A 14,292-nucleotide genomic window follows, 5' to 3' on the forward strand; every position below is an offset into this window, starting at 1 on the left:
ACACCATACAATTTTCTGGAAGATTTACCTGCCAGATCAATTATTTCCAACATGTTGGATCTGAATTTAAACCGATGTTTCGATTTTCCGATTGTTTTTTAATCTTTTTTTGATTGATTTTCATTCACTTGCCAAAAAAGATTGAATAAAAGATCGGAAAATCGAAAAATATATCAAAATTCACATTGGACATGTTAAAAATAATCAATATGGCAGGTGAATTTGCCAGAAAATTGTATTGTAAGGCTAATTAGTTCAGCAATGATAAGAACTAAACGTAATAATCACAAACAGAGGCTTTTGAGCAGAGAAGATTGTCCAAATGATGGTGCAATCATTGAAGAAAAGTTGCCTACAGATGTACTTGGCTAGTTTGCTGGCATGCTTTAATCCTCAGCAAGCTGCTCCTGTGTGGACAGATCATAGACAAATCATTCCATCTCCCAGCCGGAGGAGGGAAATACAGTGTGTGTAATTTCTTATTTTAGCAGCTAAGCATTGCTGAAGATTAGAGCTTGTATTTTACAGACAGGAAGTTTTTAATCAAGGTTATTATTATTCCTGTCTGTAAAATTCAAGCTGTAGTTTATTGGCGAATTTAAAAGAAAAACAGTAAGCTTTCAGCGTGTAAGCCTTTTTCAGACTCTATTGCTGCCTCGCCGTCACCACAAGCCGCGGATGCTCCCCACACTCCAGAGATCCAGTCCTCCACTGTAGCCAGAAGCCTCTCCCGGTCGCTGCAGCTACACTCTCAGCCGTTCGGCCACCCAAGTGGCCTACCCGCAAGCCAGCCCGAGCGATCTCTGTACCTTTTTGTCAGCCCAGCCTCGTCGCCACCACAAGCCGCAGGCGATCGGAGAGCTGCTGCTCCACGCACCCTGGTGAACCAGTCCCCCACTGCAGCCAGAAGCCTCCTCCAGTCGTAGCTACGGGTAGTTACGTCTCCGGCCGTGCAGCCACCCACGTGGGGACCACGTGGCCTACCTGCATGGCAGCCCGAGTGATCACTGCAGCTGCACCTGTCTGAAGCAGCCGCAGACCCCGACGGAAGAGCCCTCGACTACACGCTGGGCCACCCACATGGAGGCACACGCTGGGCCACCCACATGGAGGAGCCGGCTGCTGCTGATCAGTCGGATCGCCGCTCCTCCTCACCGCTTTCTTCTTCTGAGGGAGAGCCCACGCCGGGCCCACTACTCTGGCCCACCCTCCATCTCTCATCAGGTGAGACCTGTTTTTGTGTCTGTGGCCTGCGATTTTGCCACTCTCGGCCATGACTCTCTGCCCTTGGTGTTTTTTGGCCTGGGATGCTTGCCACTCTCTGCCATGTCCCTTTTACTAGTACTGGCACCCCTTATATCTCTGCCGCTGTACTGTCGTACACTTAACCTCACAGAACTGCACTAGCGCCTATATTTTCCACATATGCACCCAGCCTGCTCTGTTGTTCTACACATGATGGACTGTTTTTGCACTGCTACACACACCCGTGCTGCACGCTAGATGGACTGTTTTTGCACTGCTACACACACCCGTGCTGCTCGTTAGGATGACAGACTGTATTGAACCGCTATACTCATCTGGTTTGCTCTACTAAAGGATGGTCTGCTTTTGAACTGCCACATTCATCTGTGCTACATTTGCGAAAGGATGGACTGTATTGCACTGCTTACACACATCTCTGTGCTGCACCGCTAGGGATGGTCTGTACTGTATTTGCACTGCCATATTGATCTGCTTACTGAGTTGGTCTGAGTATACACCTGTATCGCACTACTGTATATACCTGGGTTGATCTGGACTGTGTTGCACTAATTTACTAACCTGCGCTGTGCTGTACTGCTTGAAATGAACTGTGCTGCACTTCTATGCATGTATGTTTTCTCGCTGATAGACACTGTTTTTTGCTCTGCTACCTTGTAGACTTCCACTGAGGTGGTTTTTTTCACCCATGCATCCCACGAGGCACCCCCCACGTACCACCTACTCTAAGACACAGCTCCTCACATGGGAACATACTGCAACCCTACATTCAGAGGACAGATTCCTGTCCAACTCCGTATGGAGCCACGTCCAGAAAATCACTGCCCCCGATCTAGAACCCCACGCAAGCCGGCGACACAGAGGCTGTCGAGCAGGCGCCCGGGTGAGATTGAAGAGGAAGGGCCTGCGGTCAGCTATCCCCGCAGCCTTCCTCGCAAATGTCCGCTCCCTCCCCAACAAATTGGATGAACTGAGACTCCTCGAGGACAAGCGTGAACTTGGCAAAAATACCCCACTTCTTTGCTTTACGGAAACATGGCTTCATGACAACATCCCGGATAGCGCACTACATCTCCCAGGCTTCAGCCTCATCCGTGCGGACCGGGACAGCTCCCTCTCGGGGAAAAAGAAAGGGGGAGGCATCTGTTTTTACATTAGCTCTGCTTGGTGCTCCAACTCCTCCGTTCTGGCCAAGAAATGCACTCCAGAGCTGGAGCTCCTTCTGGTAAACTGCAGGCCGACATACTCACCCAGGGAGTTCTCCTTCGTTCTCGTTGGTGTGTACATCCCACCTGATGCCGAGGTAAAAATTGCCCTGAGCGAACTCAGCGACACTGTCACACAGTGGGAGACGGCCCTCTCTGACTCACTGTTCATCGTCATGGGCGATTTCAACAGGGCCAACCTCCGCCATGAGCTTCCCCGCTTCCACCAGCATGTCACCTGCCCCACCAGAAATGCAAACACACTGGACCACTGCTACACGGTCTTGAAGGATGCATACAAAGCTACCCCTTGGGCAGCACTGGGGTCATCCGATCATTGTCTCATCCACCTGATCCCAACTTACAGGAGACGACTGGAGACATCAAAACCGGTCCTTAAATCCTCCAAAGTGTGGTCAACCGAAGCTAAGCTACAACTTCAGGCCTGCTTCGACTGCACAGACTGGCAGACCCTGGAATCGCCAAACTTGGACGAATGGGCAGACAATGTTACCTCATACATTAACTTCTGCGAGAATCATTGTATACCAACGAAAACCTTTAAACTCTATCCTAATGACAAACCATGGTTCTCAAGAAAACTACGGAAACTGTGCAGAAGCAAGGAGGACGCGCACAAGTCAGGAAACCGAGAGGAATACAGAAGGGCAAGGAATGACCTGAATAGAGAACTGAGGGCTGCCAAGAAGGGCTATGCGGATAAACTGGAACAAAACCTCTCCTCAACAGAACAGAACTGGAACAGAACCTCTCCTCAAACGACTCACGAGCTGTGTGGAAAGGGCTCAAGGCCGCCACCAACTATAAGCCTCCCCCGCAGCATGCAAGACCAGGCGCTGAGCTTGCCGAGAATCTCAGTGAATTCTACTGTAGATTTGAGAACCAGTCTCCCCCTCAGCTACGGGCATCTCCCCCTTCCCCTGCCTCTGAGGCCCCGAGACCAGACTCGCCCCCTCCACCGGTGAACGAGGCGGATGTTCTGCAACACTTGTTAAGGATAAATGTCAGGAAAGCCTCTGGCCCAGACGGTGTGTCACCAACCTGCCTGAAAACCGGCGCTCGACAGCTCGCCCCTATTCTTTCATCCATCTTCAACAAGTCCCTTCAGAGCGGTAAAGTCCCTGCTTGCTTCAAGAGGTCCACCATCATCCCTGTCCCCAAAAAGCAGGGAGTCACCGACCTCAACAACTTCAGGCCCGTGGCACTTACATCAGTCATCATGAAAGTTCTTGAAAGTTTGGTGCTTCCCCTCCTCAAACTCACCACTGAGGCCCTGCTGGATCAGCATCCGTTCGCATACAGAGCAAACAGGTCCACCGATGATGCCATCAACATCTGCCTGGAGCTCGTCCATGATCATCTGGACAAACCCGGTACATACGCCAGAATCCTCCTCCTGGACTTCAGCTCGGCGTTCAACACCATCAGCCCCAAAATACTTCAGGAGAACCTTGCCACACTCGGGGTCCACCCCACTCTACGCCTGTGGATCACAGACTTCCTCACCAACAGATCCCAGGTCGTAAAGTTAGGCACCATCTCCTCTCAACCTCGGATTACAAATACAGGAGCGCCACAAGGGTGCGTCCTGTCGCCGTTCCTGTTCTCCCTGTACACGAATGCCTGCAGATCCACAGCGGACTCCGTCAAAGTGATCAAATTTGCCGACGACACCACCATTGTCGGCCTCATCACTAAAAAGGATGAGGAAGCGTACCGCCACCAGGTGGAGAGCATCTGCCACTGGTGCAGGGAGCACGGGCTGGTCCTAAACACGGCAAAAACCGTTGAGGTGATTGTTGATTTTAGGAAGCACGCCAACATCCCTCCTCCAATCCGTATTGATGACAAAGAAGTTGAAAGAGTTCCCTGTGTCCAACTTCTGGGCACAACCATCTCAAATGACCTGAAGTGGAAGGCCAACACCTCCTCCGTCTAGAGGAAAGCACAGCAGAGGTTATTCTTTCTCCGCCAACTGAAGAAGTTCGGCATGTCCCCAAAACTCCTGACCAGCTTCTACTCCGCTACAATTGAATCCGTCCTCTGCTCTTCCATCCTAGTCTGGTATGCCGGCTCCTCCGCCAGCGACAGATACAAACTGCAGAGAGTCATCAGATCAGCGGAAAGAACTATCGGAAAACCTCTACCCGCTCTGGACCTCCTCTACCACTCAAGGCTATGCTCCAGCGGATCAGTGAATAATGGCGCACAGCACCTATGCATAAAAATGGCGCCGCATTAAAAAGATACGCTTATTGCTATTTATCGTTAGTACTGCATAATAATGGCGCACAGGGAAAAAAGAAGAAAAACGGCACACACTAACGTCATTTATCAATAGTGGCACACACTAACGTTATTTATCAATAGTGCCGTTCATTTGCCAAACAGCAGACGTTATTGCCCACAGTAACGTTATTTATCAATAGCGCCCTACATAAGTTATTTAACTGCAAAACGGTGAATGGATTTAATGTAACACTGTCAAGGTTAGGGTTAGGCACCACTGGGGGGGGGGGGGGTCTTAGGGTTAGGCACTACCAGGGGGGTGGTTAGGATTAGGCACCACCAGGGGGGTGGTTAGGGTTAGGCACCACCAGGGGGGTGGTTAGGATTAGGCACCACCAGGGGGTCTTAGGGTTAGGCACCACCAAGGGGTCTTAGGGTCAGGCACCACCAGGGGGGTCTTAGGGCTAGGCACCACCAAGGGGTCTTAGGGTCAGGCACCACCAGGGGGGTCTTAGGGCTAGGCACCACCGGGGGGTGGTTAGGGTTAGGCACCACCAGGGGGGGGGGTAGGGATAGGTACAGAGAGTGGTCTTTGTGTTAACGCTAAATAACGATAAGGCTTTAACGCTAAATAACAATAAGGCTTTAACGTTAAATAACAATAAGGCTTTAACGTTAAATAACAATAAGGCTTTAACGTTAAATAGCGATAAGCGGCAAACGGATTAGCGGCAACACTGTGCGCCATTATTCGCAGGCGCCATTTTCAGATGGATCCATGCTCCAGAGCTTTAAGGATTGCAAATGACCCCTTACACCCAGGCAACCAGTTTTTCAGCCAGCTTCCTTTAGGCCGGAGGTATCGGTCTATCTACACCAGGACCACTAGACACAGGAACAGCTTCTTCCCCTCAGCTGTAAACTCACTAAACTCTCTTCACGCACTCCCCACCACAACGTGACCATGCTGCTTTGCCGCTGCACACACACATAGCAGCACTAACCCCAGCAAAAACTTTTTGAGTTTTGGTAATGATGCAAAAATTGAGTGTTCTTTGTTTGCTTCTCTGTATGTAATGTGTGATATAATTGTTGTGGATTCTTCTGACGTATGTGTATGTATATGTAACTTACCTGTTGATTCTTCTGACGTATGTGTATGTAATATATATCCTATCTGTATCCTGTACGTGCCAAGACCAATTCCGGGCATGACCCAGTCATGCTTGGCGAAAATAAAGATTCTGATTCTGATTCTGATTCTGATTCTGTTGACTGACAATGTTAGAAAATACAATCAGAAGGACGTAGAGATGTTTGTTTGTTTTTTTGCAAATATTAGTGTCATCCAGATACATTAATTACAAGGGCTCTTGCAAGGATTGTGAGGTATTTACGGAAAATAGATAAAACCCTTGGTTTACTTAATGCCTGCATGCTGCTGGGGCCTGGAAACAGACCCTATCCTGCTCACTGTACACTGCTGGAGCCTGGAAACAGTTAACTGTATGTTACTGAGCAGGCACTCAGAGAAGCACAGTGGTTCCTGGGGGGGAGGGGCAGTGCCCCAGCGTGCCCCAGTGTAGTGCCGCCCATGCTAAAGAGCCTCCTTTTACATACCTGTATTGCCATATACTTTGCCACATCACTTGCAAAGAGCAGCCACACCTCCTCTTTAGTGGCAGTGAAGGGAGGTGGTGGCTCCCAACCCCCCCCCCCCCCTTTTAAAGAAAAGGAAGTAAAATGGGGGGGAGGAGCTTGGAGAATGGTAAACACCAGGGTTGCTTGCAAATTTTCGCCAAAGTCATATTCACATCAAAAAATGCAATTTGGGATTTCAAGAACATTTTCATGAAAATAGCTTGTATTTTCGCAAAAAAAAAAAACAAAAAAAAAAAACCAAAACCCACAAAACGTTATTTTACAGCGAAAATCACAGAAACCGATCTTTTTACAGTGAAAACACGGAAAAAAACAACTTATTTCCGTTGGCATTTTCACTCGTAAATCGAATGTAACATTTTCGCGATTATTTATTAATGTGAAAAGACTATTGGCATTTTCGGCATCACTAGTGAACACCTTAGTGTAAGCTGGGTGGGAAGGAGTGAGCAAAAATGTGTAATTTGGCTTTTAAAGTTCCAAATCCCAGTTTTCATCTTCATGCAGCCAGTTTAAGGCGGAAAGAGTCACCTGCTGAGTTTCCGAGTTCTGTTATATTTTTGTCTTTCTCTCCCGATCATTTTCTCGGTGTTGGGTTGTCAGACAATGTGTTTGTGATTCCAGCGCCTGGCAGGACCGGCGCTCGGCCTCCTCTCTCTCTCTCACCTCTGTCTCTGGGTCACAAACACGAGCTGTGTGCAGGAACGAAATGATCACATCTCATCCATTCCAATTCCGCTCCCCATAAACGCTTCCCGGCCCACGCCGAGGTGCATACAAATGTTTAGCCGCTGCTCAGAAGCACTAAAGACCTCCAGGCTGCACGGACTTTCTAGCCAAATCTGTTTGCATCTTTAAATATAACCTAGGGGACAATTCCTGGAGAGCGGGAAAGGCAGGAAGCTTGGCCTGACGAGATGTGCCTGCATTTGCTGGAATACATTGTCTTTCTTTCTTTGGCCTAGCAAAGTTAGCAGTGAGAAAAATTGAAATGATGAGGTAAAGTGCTATGTAATAAAGATATATTTTTTAGCCTACACCTTCTTTGGAGGAGATAAGTCTGTCAACCCTTACATTTCTGCCTATTTTTAAACCTAACCTGAAGCGAAATCTTTTTTTCAGTTATAAAGCTTTTTTTTATAACATTGCATCATACTGTTACAGTTGCAGTTTTAAAACCATAATCTGTCTTTTAAGCTATGCAACGTAGCAGAAATAATGACCCTTTCAACTTTCCTGCAGTAAAGCCTTATCCAAGCTGTCTCTCACTGTTTCTTGGCTGTTTAAAGCAACACTGAAGCGAAAAAAAAAACTTATGATATAATGAATTGTATAAGTAGTACGGATAATTTATAGAAAATTAGTAGCAAAGTAAAGAGTCTCATATTTGTATTTTCAGTTATATAGCTGTTTTTCTATAACATTGCATCAGGAATCCGCCTGGAGTCCTGGTGGACCCTGTTGGTGGTGGCAGTCAAGCGGCCTGCAGGCAGAGGTGCTGTGTGGGGAGCGACTTAGTCTTGGGGCAGGCAGTCACACGGCGTGCAGGCAGAGATGCTGTGTGCGGTGGACTGACTTAGTTTTCGGACGGGCAGTAACCCTCCGGGATCCATGCCTCATTCATTTTGATAAAGGTGAGGTAGTGACCACTTTTTTTGACTTAGGAGACTTCTCTTCTCAGTGACAATGCCTCCACCTGCACTGAAGGTCCTTACTGACAGGACGCTTGCGGCAGGGCAAGACAGAAGTTGGATGGCAAATTGTGACAGCTCTGGCCACTGGTCAAGCCTGCGCACCCAGTAGTCTAAGGGATCATCGCTGCTCACAGTGTCTACATCCACACTTAAGGCCAGGTAGTTGGCTACCTGCCGGTCGAGGCGTTGATGGAGGGTGGATCCGGAAGCGCTAAGGTGAGGCATTGGACTATAGAATGTCCGCATGTCGGACATCACCATGAGATCGCTGGAGCATCCTGTCCTTGCCTGCGTGGACATGGGAGAAGGTTTACTGACAATGGTACCTTTATTCCGTTGTGCTGTGACATCACCCTTAAACACATTGTAAAGCAGAGGTGCCCACATTTTTTTGGCTTGTGAGCTACTTTTAAAAATTAGCAAGTCAAAGACTCAAAGTGATCTACCTATGTACAATTTTAGGAGCACACTTGTATATACAGAATGGAAAATGTAGTGGGGTCGGGATCTACCATGAAGGCCTTCGATCTACCGGTAGATCGCGATCTATCTAATGGGCACCCCTGCTGTAAAGCATAGTTGCCAGCTTGTTCTGCATGTGCAGCATTCTTTCTGCCTTCAGGTGAGTTGGTAACATGTCCGCCACTTTGTGCCTATACCGAGGGTCTAGTAGCGTGACCACCCAGTACAGCTCATTCCCCTTGAGTTTTTTTTTTATACGGGGGTCCCTCAACAGGCTGGACAGCATGAAAGACGCCATCTGCACAAAGTTTTATTCAGACGTACTATTCAACTCCTCTTGCTCTACCTCAGTGATGTCAGGTAAGTTCTCCCCCCAGCCATGAACAATTCCACAGGAGCGTTGAGCAGCACAAGCCCCCTGCGACGCCTGCTGCGGTTGTTCTTCCCCACACGCGGTTGTTCTTCCCGCGCTACTTCAAATACCACATCTGCTCCACTTGACACTTCGCAGAAGTTATTTGGTGGGGAAATCACTGATTCACAGCCATTATTGTTACAACAAGATGAAGGCGCTAAGCACGTTACACCACCTCATATGTCTGAGTTAGGCGACACTATGGACATAAGGTGTGAGGAGAAGGATGATGAAGTACCTGCTGTTGGTGCAGTTTTGGAGGTGTTTGATACAAGCGAAGCTGGGGAGGATGATTATGATGATACGGATGCCATGTGGGTTCCTAATAGAGGAGATGAACAGGGGGACAGTTCAGAGGAGGAGTCAGAGAGGAGTAGGAGGAGACAAGTTCCTGAAAGAAGCGGCGGGAGCTCGTCATCAGAAACAGCTGGTGGCAGTGTACGGCGCCATGTATTGCCACCTATGGACAGCCAGCCAACATGCCCTTCAACGTCAGCTGCTGACGCCACCATAGTGCCCACACCCCGGTGTGGAAATTTTTTGGTGTGTATGCCAAAGATCAGAGCAATGCCATCTGTACTCTCTGCCACCAAAAATTGAGCTGTGGAAAGGCCAACACCCATGTAGGGACAACTGCCTTACGAAGGCACATGCAGAAAAGGCACAAACTGCAATGGGAAGATCACCTGAGCAAAAGCAGCACACAAAAGCAAAGCCACCCTCCATCTCCTCTTCCTCCTTCAGGTGTATCATCTTCAGCCGCTTTCTCCCTTGCACCTTCACAATCACAGCCAACCTCCTCCACTCTACCTCTCACCTTCCAGGAGGTTCCTGCTCCTCTGCCCACAGCAGTAGCCAGGTGTCTGTGAGGGAAATCTTTGAGCGGAAGAAGCCAATGTCTGCCAGTCACCCCTTTGCCTGGCGTCTGACAGCTGGCTTGGCGGAACTGTTAGCTCGCCAGCTGTTACCATACCAGCTGGTGGATTCTGAGGCCTTCCGAAAATTTGTGGCCATTGGGACACTGCAGTGGAAGATTCCAGGCCACAATTATTTCTCCAAAAAGGCGATACCCAAACTGTACCATGAAGTTGAGAGGGAAGTGGTGTCATCTCTGGCACACAGCGTTGGGTCAAGGGTCCATCTGTCCATGGATGCCTGGTCTGCCAAGCACGGTCAGGGCAGGTACATTACTTACACGGCCCATTGGGTCAACCTGGTGACTGATGGCAAGCAGGGAGTACGTGGCTGTGCAGCTGACCTAGTTGTGACACCTCCACGGCTTGCAGGCAGGCCTGCTGCCACCTCCTCTCCTCCTGCTACATCCTCTTCGCTGTCGTCCTCCTCCTTGGCTGAGTGGCAGTTCAACTCTACTGGTGCTGCGATTTCCTCTCCAGCTACACAGCCCCAGCTCCCCAGGGCCTTTGCTGCATTCCAGGTACGACGGTGTCACGCCATCTTAGACATGTCTTGCCTCAGGGCGGAGAGTCACACTGGAGAGCAGCTCTCCTAGGTGCTCTGAACAAACAGGTGGATCAGTGGCTGACCCCGCACCAACTGAAGATTGGCAACCTGCTGTGTGACAACGGCAGCAATCTCATTTCGGCTTTGAATTTGGGAAAGTTGACACATGTACCATGCATGGCACATGTGCTAAATCTCGTAATTCAGAGATTTGTGTCTAAGTACCCAGGCTTACAGGACATCCTAATAAATTCCAGGAAGGTGTGTGTGCACGGCCATGGCACGCTTTGCCGATATTCAGCGGAGAAACAACTTGCCGGTGAGGCGCTTGATTTGCGATAGCCCGACTCGCTGGAATTCGACCCTCCTGATGTTCGACTACCTGCTACAACAGGAGAAAGCCGTCAAACAGTTTCTCTACAACTACAGTCAAAGGACATAGTCTGGGGAGATGGGGATGTTCTGGCCGAAGAACTGGACATGGATGCGAAATGCCTGCAGGCTCATGCGGCTGTTTGAGGAGGTGACAAACCTGGTTAGTCGCAGTGAAGGCACCATCAGCGGCTTGATCCCATATGCCTTCTTCCTGGAGCGTGCCATGCGTAGAGTGGTGGATCAAGCTGTGGAGGAGCGTGAACAGGAACAGGAGGAAGAGTTGTGGGATCAATTCTCAGCAGATTCCTCAACACCTGCGGTAGCACAGGGGGGGGGGGAGGAGGAGGAAGAGTCGTGTGGGGAAGAGGAGTCAGATGATGAGGAAGGTGTTGTTTAGGAGGAGGAGGAGGAGGCGGAGGAACAACCACAGCAGGTGTCGCAGGGGGCTTGTGCTGCTCAACTTTCCCGTGGTATTGTTCGTGGCTGGGGGGAGGAGGAGAACTTAGCTGACATCACTGAGGGAGAGCAAGAGGAGATGGATAGTACGTCTGCATCCAACTTTGTGCAGATGGCATCTTTCATGCTGTCAAGCCTGTTGATGGACCCCCGTATAAAAAAACTCAAGGGGAATGAGCTGTACTGGGTGGCCACGCCACTAGACCCGCGGTATAGGCACAAAGTGGCAGAGATGTTTCCAAATCACCAGAAGGCAGAAAGGATGCAGCACTTGCAGAACAAGCAGTCAACTATGCTTTACAATGCGTTTAAGGGTGATGTTACAGCACAACGCAATAAAGGTACCACTGCCAGTAATCCTTCTCCCATGTCCATGCAGGCAAGGACAGGAGGCTCCAGCGATCTCATGGTGATGTCGGACATGCGGACATTCTTTAGTCCAACGCCTCGCCTTAGCGCTTCCGGATCCACCCTCCACCAATGACTGGACCGGCAGGTAGCCGACTCCCTGGCCTTAAGTGTGGATGTAGACACTGTGAGCAGCGATGAACCCTTGGACTACTGGGTGTGCAGGCTTGACCCGTGGCCAAAGCTGTCACAATTTGCCATCCAACTTCTGTCTTGCCCTGCCTCAAGCGTCCTGTCAGAAAGGACCTTTAGCGCAGTTGGAGGCATTGTCACTGAGAAGAGAAGTTGCCTAAGTCAAAAAAGTGTTCAGTACCTCACCTTTATCAAAATGATTGAGACATGGATCCCGGGGGGCAACTGCCCGCCCGAAGACTAAGTCAGTCCCCGCACACAGCATCTCTGCCTGCATGCCGTGTGACTGCCTGTCCCATGACTATGTCGCTCCCCACACAGCATCTCTGCCTGCAGGCCGCTTGACTGCCTTCTCCGTCACCACCAACAGGGTCCACCAGAACTCCAGGCGGATTCCTGAATTTTTAAGGCCGCTGCTAGCAGTGGCCGCTATAATAATTTTTCTGGTGCGTGTACATGCCTGCCTAATTTTTCTGGCTGCACTGCAGGTGCAACAACAATTCAACAACAACATGTGTCAATTCCCCTTTGTGATCATTACCTTGCTGCAGTGAAGGGGCTTGCGTATCACAATGAAGCAATGACCGACGGCTATATGAGTGTCTCGGGGGGTGGCACACCAAAGATAATAAGGTCGTTACTTCATTGTGGACCGACCAAATTCGATCAGCTGGACAGTCACTGTTGTTCTGTCATTGAGCTACCTCAGCCTGGTGACCATATGGGCTTGAAAACCGCTATCGCCTGCACTCTCGCCTTGGTGCGCACCACTCCAGCACAGCCGCCACAACACAAACAGCTGTTTGTGGTGCGTTATTTGGTCTGTAACTGTGAAGCAGTACTCTAATTACACTCCCTGATTGATGTATACACATGCAAGATGTTTTAAAGAACTTTAGGCCTCCAATTTAGCATGCAATGTGATTTCTGCCCTTAAAATGCTGCTTTGCGTCAAATCCAGATTTTTCCCCGGGACTTTTGGCATGTATCCCACTCCTCCATGCAAAACTCAGGTTTTAGACCCCTTGAAACATCTTTTCCATCACTTTTGTGGCCAGCATAAATGCTTCTAGATTTCAAAGTACGCCTCCCCATTGAAGTCTATTGCGGTTCGCAAAAGTACGCATGTTCGCGAACATTTGAGCTTCGCGAATGCGGTTCGCGAACTGAAAATCGGAGGTTTGGACCATCTCTAGTACGCGCCCGATATCAAATATATGCGCCCTGTGTCAGATGTACGCGCCTGTGTCAGATGTACACGCCCTGTGTCAGATGTACGCGCCCTGTGTCAGATGTACGCGCCCTGTGTCAGATGTACGCGTCCTGTGTCAGATGTACGCGCCCTGTGTCAGATGTACGCGCCCTGTGTCAGATGTAGGCATCCTGTGTCAGATGTAGGCGCCCTGTGTCAGATGTAGGCGCCCTGTGTCAGATGTAGGCGCCCTGTGTCAGATGTAGGCGCCCTGTGTCAGATGTAGGCGCCCTGTGTCAGATGTAGGCGCCCTGTGTCAGATGTAGGCGCCCTGTGTCAGATGTAGGCGCCCTGTGTCAGATGTAGGCGCCCTGTGTCAGATGTAGGCGCCCTGTGTCAGATGTAGGCGCCATGTGTCAGATGTAGGCGCCATGTGTCAGATGTAGGCGCCATGTGTCAGATGTAGGCGCCATGTGTCAGATGTAGGCGCCATGTGTCAGATGTAGGCGCCATGTGTCAGATGTACGCGCCCTGTGTCAGATGTAGGCATCCTGTGTCAGATGTAGGCATCCTGTGTCAGATGTAGGCGCCCTGTGTCAGATGTAGGCGCCCTGTGTCAGATGTACGCGCCCTGTGTCAGATGTAGGCGCCCTGTGTCAGATGTAGGCGCCCTGTGTCAGATGTAGGCGCCCTGTGTCAGATGTAGGCGCCCTGTGTCAGATGTAGGCGCCCTGTGTCAGATGTAGGCGCCCTGTGTCAGATGTAGGCGCCCTGTGTCAGATGTAGGCGCCCTGTGTCAGATGTAGGCGCCATGTGTCAGATGTAGGCGCCATGTGTCAGATGTAGGCGCCATGTGTCAGATGTAGGCGCCATGTGTCAGATGTAGGCGCCATGTGTCAGATGTAGGCGCCATGTGTCAGATGTGCGCGCCCTGTGTCAGATGTACGCGCCTTGTGTCAGATGTATGTGCCTTGTGTCAGATGTTTGCATCCTGTGTCAGATATACACGCCCTGTGTCAGATATACACGCCCTGTGTCAGATGTACACGCCCTGTGTCAGTTGTACATGCCCTGTTTCAGATGTACGTGCCCTGTGTCAGATGTACGCGCCCTGTGTCAGATGTACGCGCCCTGTGTCAGATGTACGCGCCCTGTGTCAGTCGTACGCGCCGTCTCAGATGTATGCGCCCTGTGTCAGATGTACGCGCCCTGTGTCAGATGTATGCGCCCTGTGTCAGTTGTACGAGCCCTGTTTCAGATGTACGCTCCTTGTGTCAGATGTATGCATCCTGTGTCTGATGTACGCACCCTGTGTCA

The sequence above is a fragment of the Hyperolius riggenbachi genome, chromosome 10 (genome assembly GCF_040937935.1).
Source record: "Hyperolius riggenbachi isolate aHypRig1 chromosome 10, aHypRig1.pri, whole genome shotgun sequence".
Taxonomy (NCBI): domain Eukaryota; kingdom Metazoa; phylum Chordata; class Amphibia; order Anura; family Hyperoliidae; genus Hyperolius; species Hyperolius riggenbachi.